A 17,183-nucleotide genomic window follows, 5' to 3' on the forward strand; every position below is an offset into this window, starting at 1 on the left:
GGGATGGGAGAGGGAGTGGGAGGTGGGATGGTTGCAGGTGGGAGGGAGGTTATGGGAGGGGGGGAAGCCACAACAATGCAAAAGTTGTACTTTGTAAATTTATATTTAGTAAATTAAAAAAAAAAAAAAAGCCCAGGGACAACAGTTTCTGAGCAGCTTAGCACATCAGAACCAGGAAGCACAAAGCCAAGTTCAACCTGAAAGCATGGACTTTGAGGAAAACATGTACTTTCCACCCTGGCACCCATTTCAGGGGTTTCCTTTTTAAAAAGGAATGTGTTTCATATAAGGGTAAATCTTATTTTATGTATATCTACGATAACACTAAATGAACATATAAGAATAACAGAATAAAACTGGCAATATACTTAAACCAGCAAAGGCACAATTATTTGTAAACTCTGCTTTGTGAGAGATCATATAGGGCTAGAAATCATATGACAGAAGTAAATCCTGAGGCTACCAAGCCCTCATTATGTAAGTCGGGGTTAGGAATTAAGTAACCATTTATGTTTTAGAGTTAATATAGAATAATTGTATAGGCATCAAACAGACACCTTGTGATATAATTGTTCTTTTGAGATTTTGGTTATACTCCTGTGGAATTGTGGTCTTGCTACTTTTTACTTGTTGAGTACTATAGTTAGTGGTGCATTGAGCCTGTGTTTATAGAATACATAGAAATGATATTTTTGCAAGCATTAAAGAAAAGAAAGAGAAGGAAGGAGGGGGATTGAGGGAGGGAAACAAGGTGGGAGGAAAGTGTGGTTAGCTTTTTAGAACTGTACCTATGAGATATATGAAATCTGGTATAATATTTATAAAATTAAAAAGGCATAAGTTATTAAAATTTCAACATGTATATATACAATGTCAAATGGTTGCACAAGCAAGCTAAACATATCCACTGCTCTTCTTTTCATAATCAAACATTAGAGAAAACGAAATATCAGACTGGTAAGAACTAAATGAGATGAGTAGTGTGCAGCCCTTGACAAAAGCCTGGCAACCCCTGGGCACTCAAACTATGCTTTCTCCTGTTGCCCTCTTCCTGCCAGCTTTCTTCCCCTCGCTTCTGTCTCTGCTCTGTTCCCTGCCGATAACTTATCACCGCTGAACAAAATCCTACAAATGACCTATGTTTTTGTCCCGTCTCTGCATTTATTAGGATTCTGGGCTGTACCTGTTTAAATTCACTGAGAGTGCCCCCGAGTTCAGAAGGGGCACAGACTGGTAAACAGTTGAATGAATGGACACATACAAGGACTACAAGGAGAATAACATTTTAAAAGGAGCCGAGAATGAATGGAAAGGAGAGGCCATTGTGCTGCTTGTTCTTAGCAGTTATGCCATAGTTTGATTGGGTCTAAGATATGCTCAGAAAGTGAATGGGACTCAATTTAAGATTAGTTTTCATTATTTCCTAGGGGCATGAAATGTTAGCTACTTTAAGCCTCACAGCCACAGTGGAAATCTCTCTGCCAAAACTGTGGTAACAATTAAGTGATGACACAAAGGATTTAGGAAAGAGCCACACAGCATTTTTGTTGAAAAAGTTATTGTCAATTATCATGGGCTAGTAAGCAAAATTTTATTTTAGGTAATTTGTTAAACACAAACAAGTAAGAAATGCCACAAATTATAGAATGGTATAAAATGAGAAGTCAACATCCAAATCTATTCCCTAGAAGTAACCACTGTTACATATGCTACCCTGCTCCTGCGATGTGAAACTTAACATTTAATATGAGGTAATGCCTAGACTGATTTATAAACACTTTCTGGAACTTACCATATCACAAAGAGAATTTCCCTTTTATCACTATTGTAAAATAGCTCACAGTGACTATTTCATCATTTCAGTGTCTAGTCACCATTTAATAGATATTATAATTTCTAGTTCTTTACTCACAAAAATAATGCAGAAAGTATATTGCACGTGTAGCTTTGTATACTTGTGCAGGAATATCAGTAAAAGTGGGAAATGAACTTCCTAAGACACGATTTGTAGTTCTTTTTTTGTAGGGAACATTTTACTAAATTACTGCTCATACTTGTGCACAAAAACGTGTTAGAAGGCTTGTCTCTATCCATCATTTGACTGGTTTATACTAAATTTTAAGTTTTTACCAAGTTTGTTGCTTGGTAAAACTTTTCTATATAATTGAATTGAGGCTATTTCCCAAAGCATGCTAGGTAAGGGTAAGCGGCTGCTTACAGTGTGGGCATCCATGTCAGAGCACCCTTTGAGTCCCAGCTGCTCTGCTTCCAATCCACTGCCTGCAAAAGAACCTGGTACTTGGGCCTCTTCAACCAATGTGGGAGACCTGGGTGAAGTTCTTGATTCCTGGTTTCACCCTGCCCAACCCTGGCTGTTGCAGCCATTTGGGAAATGAACCAGAGGATGAAAGACACTCTCTCACTCTCTCTTTCTCTCTCTCCCCCTATTTCTCTTGTCACTCTTCTTTTCAAGTAAGTATATAAATCTTTTTTTTTTTTTATTTTAAAAGTATATTGGGGCTGGCACTGTGGCATAGTGGATAAAGACATGGCCTGCAGTGCTGGCATCCCATATGAGCACCAGTGTGAGTCATAGCTGCTCCATTTCCAATCCAGCTCTCTGCTATAGCTTGGGAAAGCAGTAGAAGATGGCCCAAGGACTTGGGCCCTTGTACCCATGTGGGAGACCCGGAAGCAGCTCCTAGCTCCTGGCTTCAGATACGTGCAGTTCATGCTGTTGCAGCCATCTGGGGAGTAAACCAGCAGATGGAAGACCTGTCTCTCTATCTGCCTCTGCCTCTGCCTCTCTGTAACTCTACCTTTCAAATAAATAAATAAATCTTTTAAAACAAAGTATACTAACAATTCTTATCTAAAACATTTGTGACATATTCCTGTTAATTTTTTTTCTATGAGTTGATTTGTCCTTTTTTTTTTTTTTTTGGTTAATTATTAAGGAAATACCCACTCTTTGACAATTGACTTTTTTTTTTTTTTTTTGGACAGGCAGAGTGGATAGTGAGAGAGAGAGACAGAGAGAAAGGTCTTCCTTTTTGCTGTTGGTTCACCCTCCAATGGCCGCTGCGGCCAGTGCATTGAGCTGATCCGAAGCCAGGAGCCAGGGTGCTTCTCCTGGTCTCCCATGCAGATGCAGGGCCCAAGGACTTGGGCCATCCTCCACTGCCTTCCTGGGCCATAGCAGAGAGCTGGCCTGGAAGAGGGGCAACCAGGATAGAACCCAGCACCCCGACCGGGACTAGAACCCGGTGTGCCGGCACCGCAAGGCGGAGAATTAGCCTGTTAAGCCACGGGCTGGCCGACAATTGACTTTTTTAGGTTGACAAAGTTTTCTTTCTTTTTACTGTATGTTTAAATTACAGAAATTTTTCATATTTATTTAATTACTTTTCATTCATTTCCTTTTAAGGATTGTGTCATACTTGGAAAGCCATTCTCCACTGCCACAATGTCAAAAACAAAATACCCTATTTTTCTAGCATTTTTATGGCTTTTAAAACTTATTTTTAACAATATTGTTAAATAAGCTGAGCCATAGCCTTTTACACTTGTGAAGTAAAAGAGGAAGAGTATAATGAGTAACACAAATATTGCAACATATTTGAGAAGCAGCTGTGACTCATTACAGAAGTTCTAGGAGAGGGATCACATGGCCAAAGTTCTGATCACAGCTTTATTAACAGTAGAGGTTGCAAAAGCAGCAAGACATAGTCATTGTGTTCCTGGTCTCTTCACGTCAAAGAGAATAGCCATATGGAGCCTACCTGTACCCTTGAGCTCGAGATAAAATCCAATGGTAGATTTAAACTTAAAACTGAGAAAGCTAGATACAGATAACAAGATATTGGCAGTTTATAGTAGTAGATAACTTTGAAAAAAATTTTAATGATTTTTTTTTTTCTTTTTACAACTCAACAAGGAAAAACACCTCAGTATAACATGCATTGTGGGTCTAGATTCTACGGGTAAGCAAGGACTCAAAACTTATGAAAATAATGATAGAGTAACAGAGTTCACACACATAGGGAGCTTAGTGTCTGCTGAGGTGAATGTGTCAGTGTTACCTCGCTGACCAGTTACAACACCCTACTAGGTCCTTCAGATAACCCTTTGCTATGTGCCAAAACAAGGGTTAAAATTCAAACTGACAAAAGAGCATATACCCCTCTAAGAAATGATAAGTCTGCTCTTGATCAATACCTAGTTTTACATATTCATTTTACATTATTTAAACAACTTGATGAATAATTTTATGTAACGAGATACTACATGGAGAGGAAAATGATATTTGGACACAATAAGCAGTGAGGAGTGAACATCCTAGAGGTGGCAATTAACAGAATTATTTTCAGATTTAAAACAAATTTCATTCTAATTACTTGTAAACTGTCTCAAAACATCAGTTACCAATGTAAAGCTAAAACAAATTTTGATTCCTTTAATTTGTAGGAAATAACAGCGGAGATTTATACATGCATAGATGCTTATATAAGAATATGAGGAATCTTCAAAAAGTTCATAGAAATTCATATTTCCATGATAAAAACCCTATGCATGGACTTCAATTTTTTTACCAAAATAAACTTATTTTTCTGTGAACTATTTGAAGTACTTTTGTATGTAATTGTGTTTATATATGAACATATGCATTTTTTTAATTCCTAGGATGTTCATTTCCTATAATTATTGCTCTAATATCTTATTCTATCTGCTTTACATAAGAAGAAGAATTTCATATCCAGGGATAAGAATAAACACATATGTATACAACCGTTAAAGACTTACTAAACAGACAAAAGCATAATGTAATGTCAGTAAAATGTTGAGAAACTAAAATGGAAATTTCTTATCATTCATTTAAAAGAATGATGGAAGGACATCTTTAAAGACACAAAGCAGAATATCAGGGTAAAGATCAGGCTTGAACCATGTGGTCTAATGAGCCACAAGATAGAGTGAAAGAAACATATCACATTAAAAATATAAAGTAGTCTTACCCACATGTTTATTAGAAACCATGGTAGGAGCTGATTGGAGATGGTTCTCAGGTGAGCATGAGCAGATCACTATGTACATGTCATAGGCCAACAAAAAAGTTGGCAGCCCTAACTCTTATTTGAACACTTTGAAAAGATGACTTAGCTCTCCAAGGAATGGGAGAGAGAAGTCAACATTAAAGTGAAGCTAAGAAACATGAGGAAACGTTATGATCAGCTTTGTCAGGTTGGTTATCCTCAGACCATAGATTGAACAGTACTATCAGAAAAAAACAAAACACTCAGGTAAAAGAGTAACCATCAAAGCATGATGTGGTGAAATAGCAGACAAAAAAAATCATTGACAGCATCTAGTTGCTGAGTATCAATTTTAAAATAATTAAGGAAAGTAATTCTTCAGTTAATTAATTTGAAATTTTACAAGGCAGCAAGATAGAAAATTACAAGGAAAGGTACAAAAATTTTAGTGCTGAGAAATATGACAGCTTTGGCCTACTGAGAGAGTTCCTAAAATGAGAACCTAAAAAATGAAGTTAATAAAATAATTTTAAAAAAGGTTAGAGAAATCAATTTACTTTTGTAAAGGCTCTTTGCTTGGTCAAAATAGCTTGTGTTAAGATACTAAAGTAATGCCAAGGATTTTTTTAAAAATTCTGTTTAAACATAAAATTTGGAGAGCATGATGAATTAAAATGGAAAAATTAAAATAGAAAAATGTATATAAAGATACAAGGTTTATGATGAAGCTCAAATTAACTATTCCACCTTATAGTATAAAACATCTGAAATTTAAAATCAAGGCATATCTTTTAAAAGCATGCACATAGTAACCACACTTACAAGCCTGTCTCTTAAAAATTTTCTAATATTGATCTGTAGGCCATCTGCTCATTTACCACACTGTAAGCGTACAGATAGAGAGGAATTGGGTATTAGCTCTGTGAAAGAACTAGGTCCATAGTTGGGACATGTGCACATACAAACATACATTCTCCAAGGAAATGGAAGCATGCTGAATTCTAAATCCAGGAGAAGAAAAATTGTTTTCTAATAAGTATGTTATATAACAGCTGATGGAACAAGGACTTAAGCCTCAGCCATTCTTGCTCATTGCCCAAAAGATAGATAAACAATGGAATGTATTCCTTGCCCTTGAATCTCAGTTGGGTCTCACACCCTACCGCCTTCATAGCCCACCCTGCATTCTTCTCCAGGTTCCCAAGGCCCCACCCAGGTTCCAGGAATGCCCCTCCACCTGCTGCCCCCTACCCCCAGCCCCATCTCTAGCCCTCCTTAAAAAGGCCCCACCCCAGGGGGCGGGGCCTTCTGCCACGTGTTCCATCAATGTGCTCGCAGGCAGTTGGTCACCCACCTCTATGAATTTATTTTCTCTGAATAAATTTGGTCTGGCTGTAAATTCGTACACTGCCTCCTCTCTATTCTGCGCCTCTCTTCCTAACATCTTGGTGCCCTGTGTGAGGAGGCACCAATCTGCAACTCTTTTCCTAACAACAACCACTTAAAAATGCCACACAGGAAATAACGCATCTCTGATGCCCACCCCACCCCCCCCCAATGGAGTGGTATGATCTTCTAGCACTGACAACTGCAAGAAACTGGCATCTGAGTGACATGGAAGCAGCTTATAGTTTTAAAGGAAGCTAAAACCATCCATCAATTCCTACAGTAAAACCAAAACATTTTCCAGGTTGATTTTTCAATGGGTTTAAGGAGAGGATCTGTGTTGGGAACAGGCTGGGTTTCCTGTCTTTTGAGGAGCCAGGAGGTTTGGTTTGGAGTGCTATTTCTCAAATGGATCACAGGGAATAGCTTAAAACATATTTTTAAGATTGCCAAAATTGATAGGATCAAAACTTGGAACATCTTACATTGAGTGGATTTTTGAGTTTTAACAAAGTATCAAAAATATATAAATATGTGTTTTCATGAATCATTTATACACATACACAAACATGCACATACATATACTGGGTAAGGGGAAATGTCCAGAAATACATGTTTTTCTGGAAATTCTATGAATCATTTAAATTGGTATATTTGAATCATATTTTCATACACATGTTCTATAAAACATTAGAATCCAGACAGAATAAAAAGTGGCAGACTACCAACAACCATTGTATGACATAAAAGATAGATACCTTATAAATTTAGAATCATTCTAAAACATTGAACTCCTTCAACTATTTGCATGTATTTTTGCAATATCCTGTTACTTGCTTGAGTGAAAGAAATGACAAACTTGTCAGGGATAACATGAAACCTTCCCTTTGTAATCTTCCACGTTCAAATTTTGGATAGTAGAGAAAGCAGACTTAACTATTAAGGTTCATATGAGCTCTGACAGTTTCATAGCAACATTAAAGCTTGCTACATTATGGAGAATGGCAATGGACTTCCTAAAGTACTCACAGAAATCACACAGAAAATCTCTATCCTCTAACTGTCTTAGATTGGTTTGAGCATCCCAAACTCCATCATTAGTCAAGCGTCAACTCATTGTTCTCAGAGAAGCAACCAAGGGCTCACAGTGTTAGGACTATTCCCCTTCAAATTCTCTAAGGTAACTTTTGTTGTTGTTTTCTGGGTTTCTTTTTTTTTAAGCAAACAATGATAGGTTATGGAAATTTCATTGGTATGGCATGTCACCTTCAAATGAATCTCCAAGTCCTGCTACTTTTGCTCTTCTGAGCCACAGCTATATTATTTTGCCTTTTGAGTCCAAGATCTCTCACTCCACACTGCCTCCAGGTCATGGGTAAAGATACAAATGTGATGGGAGATGCTTAGGTTATCTGCATATATTCTATTGTACTATTGTACACAAAAGCACTGTTGTCAACAACACAGTGCTTTTGTGTTATAGTGAGTATGCTAAGGCTACCATTTATTTTGCCAGATTACATGTGTGAGGCTTGGAGCAGCATCCTTCGTCTATTCTAAGGACTAAAAATATTTTCTGGACATAATCCAAGATCATTGCTAGACCTGTTTTTCCTCACATATCCAACAACCCCTCAGAGAAAACTGGATAATTACAGTAGGATGGTGGAAAGAAGACTAGAGTAAAAAAATTGAGATGAAATAAACATATAAACACATGACAAACATACCATTCCATGCAACACCCCAAAAAAATCCATTAAGGATTTCCCATGTTACAGTGTGTATCCCAAAATATTGCTTTGATAAGTCTCGAATATAGATTTCTCTCTTTCACAAGCTTCTTTTAGCTTTTTCTTCTTCCTCTGTTCTGTTCTTGTTGATATTTTGGCTACTCACATCTAATATTTATCTTTCCTTTCAAAATAAGATCTGGTTTCAGATATGTAAATTTGCAATTATACCCAATTAATTTCTAGCAATTTCACAGACAAAAATACAAATATCTCTAAATTAGAAGAAACCATGAATGCATTTGGTCTTCAACTCCTTTTATAGATTTATCCACATAACACTTTTTTTTATCCTTTTCATTTATTTACTTTTTAAAGGCACAGAGACAAAGAGAGAAACAGACAGCTTTGTTTCAGTTCCCAAATGCCTGTAACAATTGCTGGATCAGTTCCCAAAAGCCTGCAGCAACTGGGGCTGGACCAGGCCATAGACAGCAGGTAGAGACTCAATCCAAGTCTCCTATGTGGGTGGCAGGACCCCAACCACTGAAGCCATTACCTGCTGCCTTCCAGGGTGACATCAGCAAGAAGCTGGAATCAGAAGACTATCCAGGACTCAAACCCAGGCACTCAGATATGAGATGCAGGCATCCCAAGGAACATCTTCACTGCTGCAGCAAATGCCTGCTCTTTAAGAGATGCTTTGCAGAGCATATAGCCATCAATGGCAGTTCAATGAACAAACACTGGGTCTTCCAGTATTATCAAAAGATATTGTAGTCGAAATGGAACTGTAGGCTATCACTTACTCTCTGAACTTCATATTTACTACCCTAATGTGTACTCAAAAAATTAAATTCATAAAGTGAAGATTAAATTAAATTGGTGCTATTTAGCACTTTCTCTTGGTTATCTGTCTTTTAGGTTCAGAGAATATACTGTGGTGATTTTTTAAAAGTCTCTTACTGCAAATTAATTACTTGGAAAACTCTTCCCTCCTGTGATGCAGTTGCTACCACTGAATATGACAGTCTTTCAGACAATCTTCTTCATCCAATCCTAGGTGAATAAAATTAAACCTGAAAACAGGCAATATCTTTTTAGAAAAATACAACACATGAGGGATAAGAGGTGTTTGAGGGATTTGCTCCAACCATAACGATGAAGCACAATGAATAAATCTGATTAAATACAACACCCTCAACTGACTAAATTTTAACCTGTAGGGGATAATTCATCATGCCTAGGAATTTCACAGAGCGGAACAGCAGGTGATGGTTCAAATGCTTAGGTTACTGCCACCTTGGTAGGAGACCTGGATTGAGTGTTGACTCCAAATCCATGTATGCTTCTTCATTCAACACCAGTGGTAATGGGTTTTTCTACTATCATCACCAGTGGTAATGGGTTGTTCTACTATAATCTGCCTTGCAACCCTTATACATAAGACAAAGGAGGTTTTATCCATGCTACTATTGGCTTTTCATAACCTCAAAGAAAGCCAGCCTGAGTCAAGTCCAACATCAAAAAGAAAGGTAGAGCAGAAAAAGTTTAGCAGGGCCTATAGTTTGATGCAACTGTGCCTTACAAGTGCTAACTCTGGAGTTTTCTGTTATGTGGGCCAATAAATCTCCTGGTTTAAATCAAAAGCACTCAGACTAATAATCTGAGATTCTATATAAAATATAATATTTAGATCACATGTATTTTAGATAATAAAAATACCTAACCAAAGTTCTAGGTCATGTAATATGGTCAAAGAACATGACTTAATCAGTAGTTTTCTTTTAAAAAAAATGAAAAGGGGAAATAATTCTGCAGTATGATTTTCTATACTATCTGCAACCATTATAGCTATTAATATAACAAATTACATATAAGATATCATGTGACTGTATTTTATTCTTCTCTATATCTCCAGCACATTTTAGTGTCCCGGCCACAAATGATATTTCCTGAAAAGCTCCATTCATCATTTATTTCCTCATTCATGTGTTGCAAAGTTTGAGTTACAAAGAAATCCCCTACACAATATTCCATAGGCATCAGGTTGGCAGCATTTACCATTTTGTCCCAGGTTTCAAATAGCGTCTGGTTTACAACAGATGCTCAAATATTCATTAGTTTGATGCTGAATAAACTGCATCATAAATATTATAGCATAGATTAAAAAGACATGAGTTTGCCAGTTACTTTGGTAGATGACTACTTTGATTTTCCACATTATCTGATAGCAAGTTTTAAAACACTGCTGACTAAGGCCAGTGTCGTGCCTTAGTGGGGTAAGCCTCTGCTTGAGATGCTGGCAATTCGAGTCACAGCTGCTCCACTTCCAATCTAACTCTCTGATAATGCACCTGGGAAGTCAGTGGACTATGGCCCAAGTACTTGTGCCCCTGCCACCCCTGCAAGAGTCCTGGATGGAATTCCTGGCTCCTGGCATTGGCCTGGTCCAGACCAGACTTGGCTGTTGAAGAAATTCGGGGTGGGAGCCAGCAGATGGAAGATCAATCGATTAATCTCTCTCACTATCTTCCTCTCCCCGCTGTCCCTCCACTGTGCCCCGTGTGTGGGGGGTGGGGGGGAGAAGGAGGGAGAGGAAGAGAGAGGGAAGGAGAGGAGGGAGCGAGATAGGGAGGGAGAGGGGGGAGGGATAGAGGGAGAGGGGGGAGGGACAGACTGAGGGAGAAAGGGAGAGAGACTCTGCCTTCCAAATAAATATTAAAAAAAGAAACTGATGATATTCCAGGTGTGTAAGTTTCATATTTATTAGACACTCTGCATGTAATGGAATAAAGAATAGATGTAGTCACTTTTAAACAAAAATCTGATTATTCCACCTTACACAACATGCTTACTAAGGGCATTAATTCCTCTACTCCACAGATGTCTTGAGTGATTATCACTCAATGATGAGCGACACAGTCATACACAATAAGTTTTTCCAAACATTTAAAATGATCCAATGTCTCAGCTCTGTTTATGTACTGGTTGCCATTCAGGAACAGACATATTGAGTAAATGGGTTTTCTGAAATTTACTAGAATAATTCACTCAGATCAAAAAGGTACGATTAAACATAAAAAGTAGATCATTCACAATAGTATGATTTTGTTTTGGCCAGTGGAAAGCCTGCTTTAAGTCTCATGGTATTTATGCTGTGCTATATAATTTTTTACATGCAAGTCCATTGCTTCATATAGAGACTGACATACACGATCCCTTGATAGAAGTTTGATTCCTTTAGGTTGCTGAGTGTTCAGCGCTGCTCATTTGTTTTGCTAGAAACAGTGTACCTTTAGTTTAACTAGAAAATGCCCCTGAAAAGAGAGGGGACCAATGTGGCCTAGACTTTGGGGCCTTAAAAAAAGACTCCTGGGAACTGGATGCTGAGTTCCAATTAATGCCATTAATTCCACAAAAATGCCCTCGGTTCCATATTTGTGCTTGTTTCCATCTTGAGAGGAAGCATGTTGTCATCTACAAGGGCATTGCCTACTTGAAGGGATAGACTAGAGAATGCAAAAAAAAAAAAAAAAATTGCAGAATTAGGAGGAAATGAATGAATCATAAAGAAAAGTTGAGAATATCACCAAATGTAGCATTGCTTCGTGAAAACCCGAGTCAGACTGCATCTTTCATTCTCAAGAGAACCTTTAATATGGTGAACTCTTAATAGCAAAACAAAATGCATAAATGCCAAAGCCCAGGAGAAAAGGGCTTGTAATAGTCCTACCTCAGGAGACCTGCGGCTCTATCCCTGCTACTGACTCTGATAAACACAAAGTTGGAACCACAGGGAAATAAGATGAATACAACACTTACAGAGGAAGAAGTATAGAGAAGAAGATATGACAGTTTACACAGAGCATGGATGTGTATAACAGAAACTGCTATTAAGATGCAAAAACCTGCCTTAAATCTAAAAGGGCAAAATCTTCAAAAAATGTGTTGCAGGGAGCAACTACTCAGTCTAAGGATGAAAACAAGTTCTCAAATATTTTTTCTGTGATTGCAAAAATGTGATTTTCAAAGAAACTCATTTTCTAATGTATTTGTATCTGAGATTATCAGGTAAATTACTTAAAAGATAAGATTTTAAGACAAATAATATAACATCTCATTTATATGATCTGCAAATAAGGAGTCAGTAATATAAAATAAAATCATCTATATATATTCATCTATATATATATATTATAGGTTGTCTGGTTAGAACTACTACTAAAAGTCAATATTACAGGGCCTTTTATTAGCACACAGATAATACACTATTCTGGTTTTTCTTTGTCAAACTTAATGAAGTTCATATGTATGTACTTTAATGTAACAAAGCTTATATATATATATGTATGTACATATACATATATAAATTTAGGCAATGAGATAGTAACAACAGATACATTTATAACACATTATATAATTTAATATAAAATGCAAGTATACTTTAGGCTTAATTGTTATGTGGTCATAACTCTTATAAATTATAACTCATTATTTGCAAGATTTGGCAAATCTGAAATATTATCTAGCTTGATTGTGTGAATAATACAATCCTGGCATTGAAAAAGAACTAAACTGAATATTCTTACTTGCACTATGGAGGTTTGGCATAGTGCCAGCTAAGTTAGTTTTGCAGTCACTGATAAATTAGGTTGCCATGGCAAGCTCATAGTCACTGAGTTTCTAAGCAACCTGACTCCACAGGCTACAGAGAGTTAGCAGTCCACTGATCTTTCATCAGCCTTAAAGAAGAAATGTGAAAATTTTCGGTACTACACTCAATGCAGGATCCCTCGGTAAGGTAATAGAGCAGCATCCTCCACAAAACATCCTCTGTCTTGCTATCCATTCAGTTTATTAAAATACTTATACCATGGGATCATTTGATTACCTGCTGTGCTAAATAGATGAGATTGGACACAGAACATTGTGAGTATCTTTTACATGTTGGACAAATATTTCTGAATGAATGAACAAGATGCCACACATAACCTAGCTCTCTAGAAGCAAAATCATCTCTGCAGTGCCAGCCTTCATAAATTCCTTGCCAGTAATATAGAAATATGTCTATATAGTGGCATTGCCATACACTATGTCACTTTAATTTCCTTGTTTGCAATAACTATACATATAAGTATCATAGGAAACTGTAAAGAATTACTTGAGATCTTATGTTAAAATATTTAATCATGACTTGTCTAGAATACTTGAGTATAAATATTGACTACACAAGTGGCAGATTTGCACAGAACTAAGTCAAAATCATGGTTGTGATGTTTCAAATTAGCAGTTTGGTATTTCCTGTCCGTGTCTCCACACAATGCCCAGCAAGGCAAACCATCATCTCCCATGCTCTTTTAATTCTCCAAGCCCAATGTCCCAGCATTGAAGACAATCACAATAAATAAAGCTAAGACATAGGAATAGTTTGATCCTACAGAATTTTGTATCAGCATGAAGGCAAAAATAGAATGCCATGACTAGAAATGATTAGATGTGACCAGTAAAACAATTGTGCCTATCCTCTGTAATATTTTACCTAATTTCTATACCTGGTTTTCTATTACCATTAGCATTCCCATTATTACTAGCTCATTCTTATTGAAAAACAGCTCAGCAATGATTTACAAATCCAAAACTGACTTTCCTGGTTAATCTTCAGCATGCAGTAATTCATACATCCTATTGCCTACTAATAGATCAAAGATTCAAAAACTCAAATATATACAATACAATGATGATTTCTCTAACTTGAGAGCATAATAAAGTTGCAATGTTGCCTCTCTCAAACAAGTGACAGCAGTCCCCTGTTAACTAGTACCAGGCAGAAACGCCAGCAGTAAAGGCCGCCTGGAACCTCCACATTCCTACTGTTGACCAGCAAAAACTGGGGAGGTCAGATTATTCTTTCTCCAAGATTAGGAAGACAACTATTCTGCCTTTTAATCTTAATATAAGAAAGTCCAAACTCCATAATGATGTTCACTAGAATCACCTCTTTCAGTAAATGGCATGCAAATTTTAACAGTTTTCCAGGAAAATATATATTCTTCAAAATGAAGATAGCCAAGCATGAACTTGTACTTTCAGTAGGTTTCTCTGTTATGATATTCTCCCCTTGTTGCATTTGTATAATCATATGTATGCTGGTAATTTCGGGTAATTTAAAGTATTTTCTGAGTGCCTTCATATCATTTAGTAATATAGTCAGTATTGAGAAGATCTTAGTAAAATTTCATTTGATCAATTCTTTTTACTTTCTTTGGATTGGGGTGCCTTAAAGCCTACAAATACCCCATATATTCTACTCCCTGAGAGAAGAGAGAAATGCAAATGTATCTAAAACTGGACAGGAACAAAGCAAAAGTCAGAGCAAAGTCACAGAGTTTTGTACTGCAGGCAGCAGCCTAGATCTGACATCTTTAGGCTAGGTAACTTTGCATCCATTACAGGGGTGTAATTACCAGTTAGAGGTCCGAGGGAAGAGCGCACGGTCAAGAATGATATCACACGTTCAAATGCTGGGTGGAAGACCACGGAATTAACACTGATGACTCTGGTTGTTTGCCCCAAGTGCTGGGTCAGATCCTGCTGCACCTTAGTCAGCCCCACCTCCACAGAGCCAAGAATGGTTGAGGAATTTTGATTGACACTCCAGTGAGGCTGTGGGGCTCCTAAACCACAGTAAACTCTGCAGCCAGTGTTTGCTGACCTCTCTAGCTTGAAAAGGAGCTGCTCTTTGCTCTGGTTCTTTCCTTTAAAGAAAGAAACAATTACTCTGTGACGTTTAAAAGAACACAGAAGCAGTTCCCTCTCCAGGGATATTCCTCCTGCCTTTCTCAAAGCAATTCCCTTGTCTCTTCCATCCTGCGTCTTAGCACATTACAGTCCTCCTAGGTGCCATATCACATGTACCCTGGTCTTTGAGATAAGAAAGCATTGACAAATATTCTGGTTTGTGGAAAGCTGGAAATGAGGCCAACAGCAGGTAGGCTTACGATTGCTACGATGCTCCTGTGTGCATTGGAGAAATAAGAGAGCAATCGTTGATGAGTATTATATGTGCAATGATAACAATCAGGTAAATTAGAACAAAAATGAAGAAATCCTAAAGAAAAATAAGGCCATTGTGGTGTATGCTAGATGAAATCAATGATTTGGGATTAAAAATCATAAATTTTGATCAATTTATATGATTTATTGCATGTGTATCCTCATATACTCTCATACATAGTAGATATATATCATGTAGCCACTAAAAGCTTAGAAGTCTGCTACTAGGTATGATCCCTAATGCAAGTACTCCCCAAAAGCCTTTTGAATATTTTGATATAAACTGATATGCTGATGTGAGTGTTAGCCACTTTGAATTTATTTTCTTGAAGTAGGCAGTTATGTTAGTTGACAACACTCATTCTAGAACTGGTTTTCTAGTATTTAATAGAAGTCCCATGTTATTATCTTTATTTCATCTAAAGATTGGCATCATCAATATGAACACAGAAGTTTTAATTAGTGAAATTGATATGAAATGAGTTGAAATGAGTTGCCTATAAATATTACTGGCCAACTCCCTACCTTTAAGCAACAGGGCTAAAAGAAAAATTCTGCCAAGTACAGTTCTCTGAAGCACAGTTCAGAAACGGTCAGGTGTTTGGTTGTTGATTTTAGAGCATTCTTAGTTGTCTATGGATGATCAACTGGATTCTACAGTGAGCAAATTAAAATATGCATCTTTAATGAGTTGTTTGTTACTAATTGACCAGTACTTACCAAGGAAATAGTACATGTCCATATTGGCCTCATTAGCTTAAAAACACTTATTTCAAGGAACGCACATTACAGAAATGTAACTTGTGCACAGAAGAAAATTCCACGTGAAAATCTATGGGTAGAAGATTCATAGGAAGTCCACATTTGTTCAGAAATAGATTGCTGTGATTCATATATTCAAGGACCTTTGGCCTACTTCTCTTTCCTTCATGACCTTCATGCATTACAGAAATTGGAAAAAAAATTTTCTGCATCATCTATTCCCCATTACTTAACATATGAGGCTGCAGACACCCAGGAAGTGAGAAACATGTGTTCTAAATCATCCTGATGATTTTTAAACCCTCTACTAGAATGTTACTTAATTTTCCTTCTTTAATTGTTATTTCTTTATTTGTCACCTCTTTCATATATCTTCTCACGGATTTTATCCTGGTATTTTATAAAATAATTGCTTTAACTTTTTAAAAAAATGTATTCATTTTCATTTTCTTTGAAAGGCAGACAGACAGAAAGAGATAAACAGATTTAGACAGTTTTACTATCTAGTGGTTCATTCATTCCCTAAGTACCCACAACAGCCAGGGCTGGGTCAGGGCAAATCCAACAGCTGGTCTTCCATGTGAGTGGCAGGGACCCATGGACTTGAGCCGTAAACTGCTACCTCCCAGGGTGCACATGAGCAGGAAGCTGGAATCTGAAGGGGCTGGAACCAGAACCCAAGCCCTTTCATACTGGATATGAGAATTCCAAATTGTACCTTGTAAGATTTATCTATTTCAATGTCAGAGTTGCAGAGAGAGAGAGAGAGAGAGAGAGAGAGAGAGAGAGAGAGAGAGAAAGGAGAGGATCTTCTATCTGTTGGTTCACTCACCAAATGGCTACAATGGCCAGAATTAAGCCTGGCCAAAGCCAGGAGCCAAGAGTTTTACCTGGGTCTCCCACCTGGGTGACAGGGGCCAAAGTACTTGGGCAATCATTCACTGCTTTTCCAGGCACATTAGGGGAGAGCTGGATTAGAAACAGAGCAGCCAGGACTTGAACTGGTGTCCATATGGGATGCCGGGGTGGCAGGCAGCAGCTTAACCTGCTATGCAACAAGGCCAGCCTTCTGAAGGACATCTTAACCACTGCACCAAACACCTGCTCCTTAAAAACTTTTTAAATATAATTTTATGGGAATAGCAGAGAGAGACAGAGATAGCAGATAGATGTTTTCATTTTTTAAAATATTATTCGTCTTTGTTTTACTTGA

The 17,183-nt window shown here is 37.4% G+C and overlaps 1 protein-coding gene across 5 annotated transcripts in view; it reads right to left on the bottom strand.

Annotated features, from left to right (window-relative positions):
- The window catches only part of CD36 (CD36 molecule), a 129,147-nt gene that overhangs the window by 44,795 nt on the left and 67,169 nt on the right, over nt 1-17,183 (bottom strand). Inside the window, exon 2 of one of the 5 annotated variants that reach the window (XM_062210433.1) lies at nt 15,734-15,862. The exons of 3 other annotated variants lie outside the window; for them this stretch is intronic. The gene's annotated coding sequence lies outside the window, so the exon portion shown is untranslated. Of the gene's footprint in view, nt 1-5,015; nt 5,148-15,733; nt 15,863-17,183 lie in introns of those variants that run through there. One more of the 5 variants, XM_062210516.1, reaches the window with a different exon arrangement.

Source organism: Lepus europaeus, chromosome 1 (genome assembly GCF_033115175.1).
Source record: "Lepus europaeus isolate LE1 chromosome 1, mLepTim1.pri, whole genome shotgun sequence".
NCBI lineage: Eukaryota > Metazoa > Chordata > Mammalia > Lagomorpha > Leporidae > Lepus > Lepus europaeus.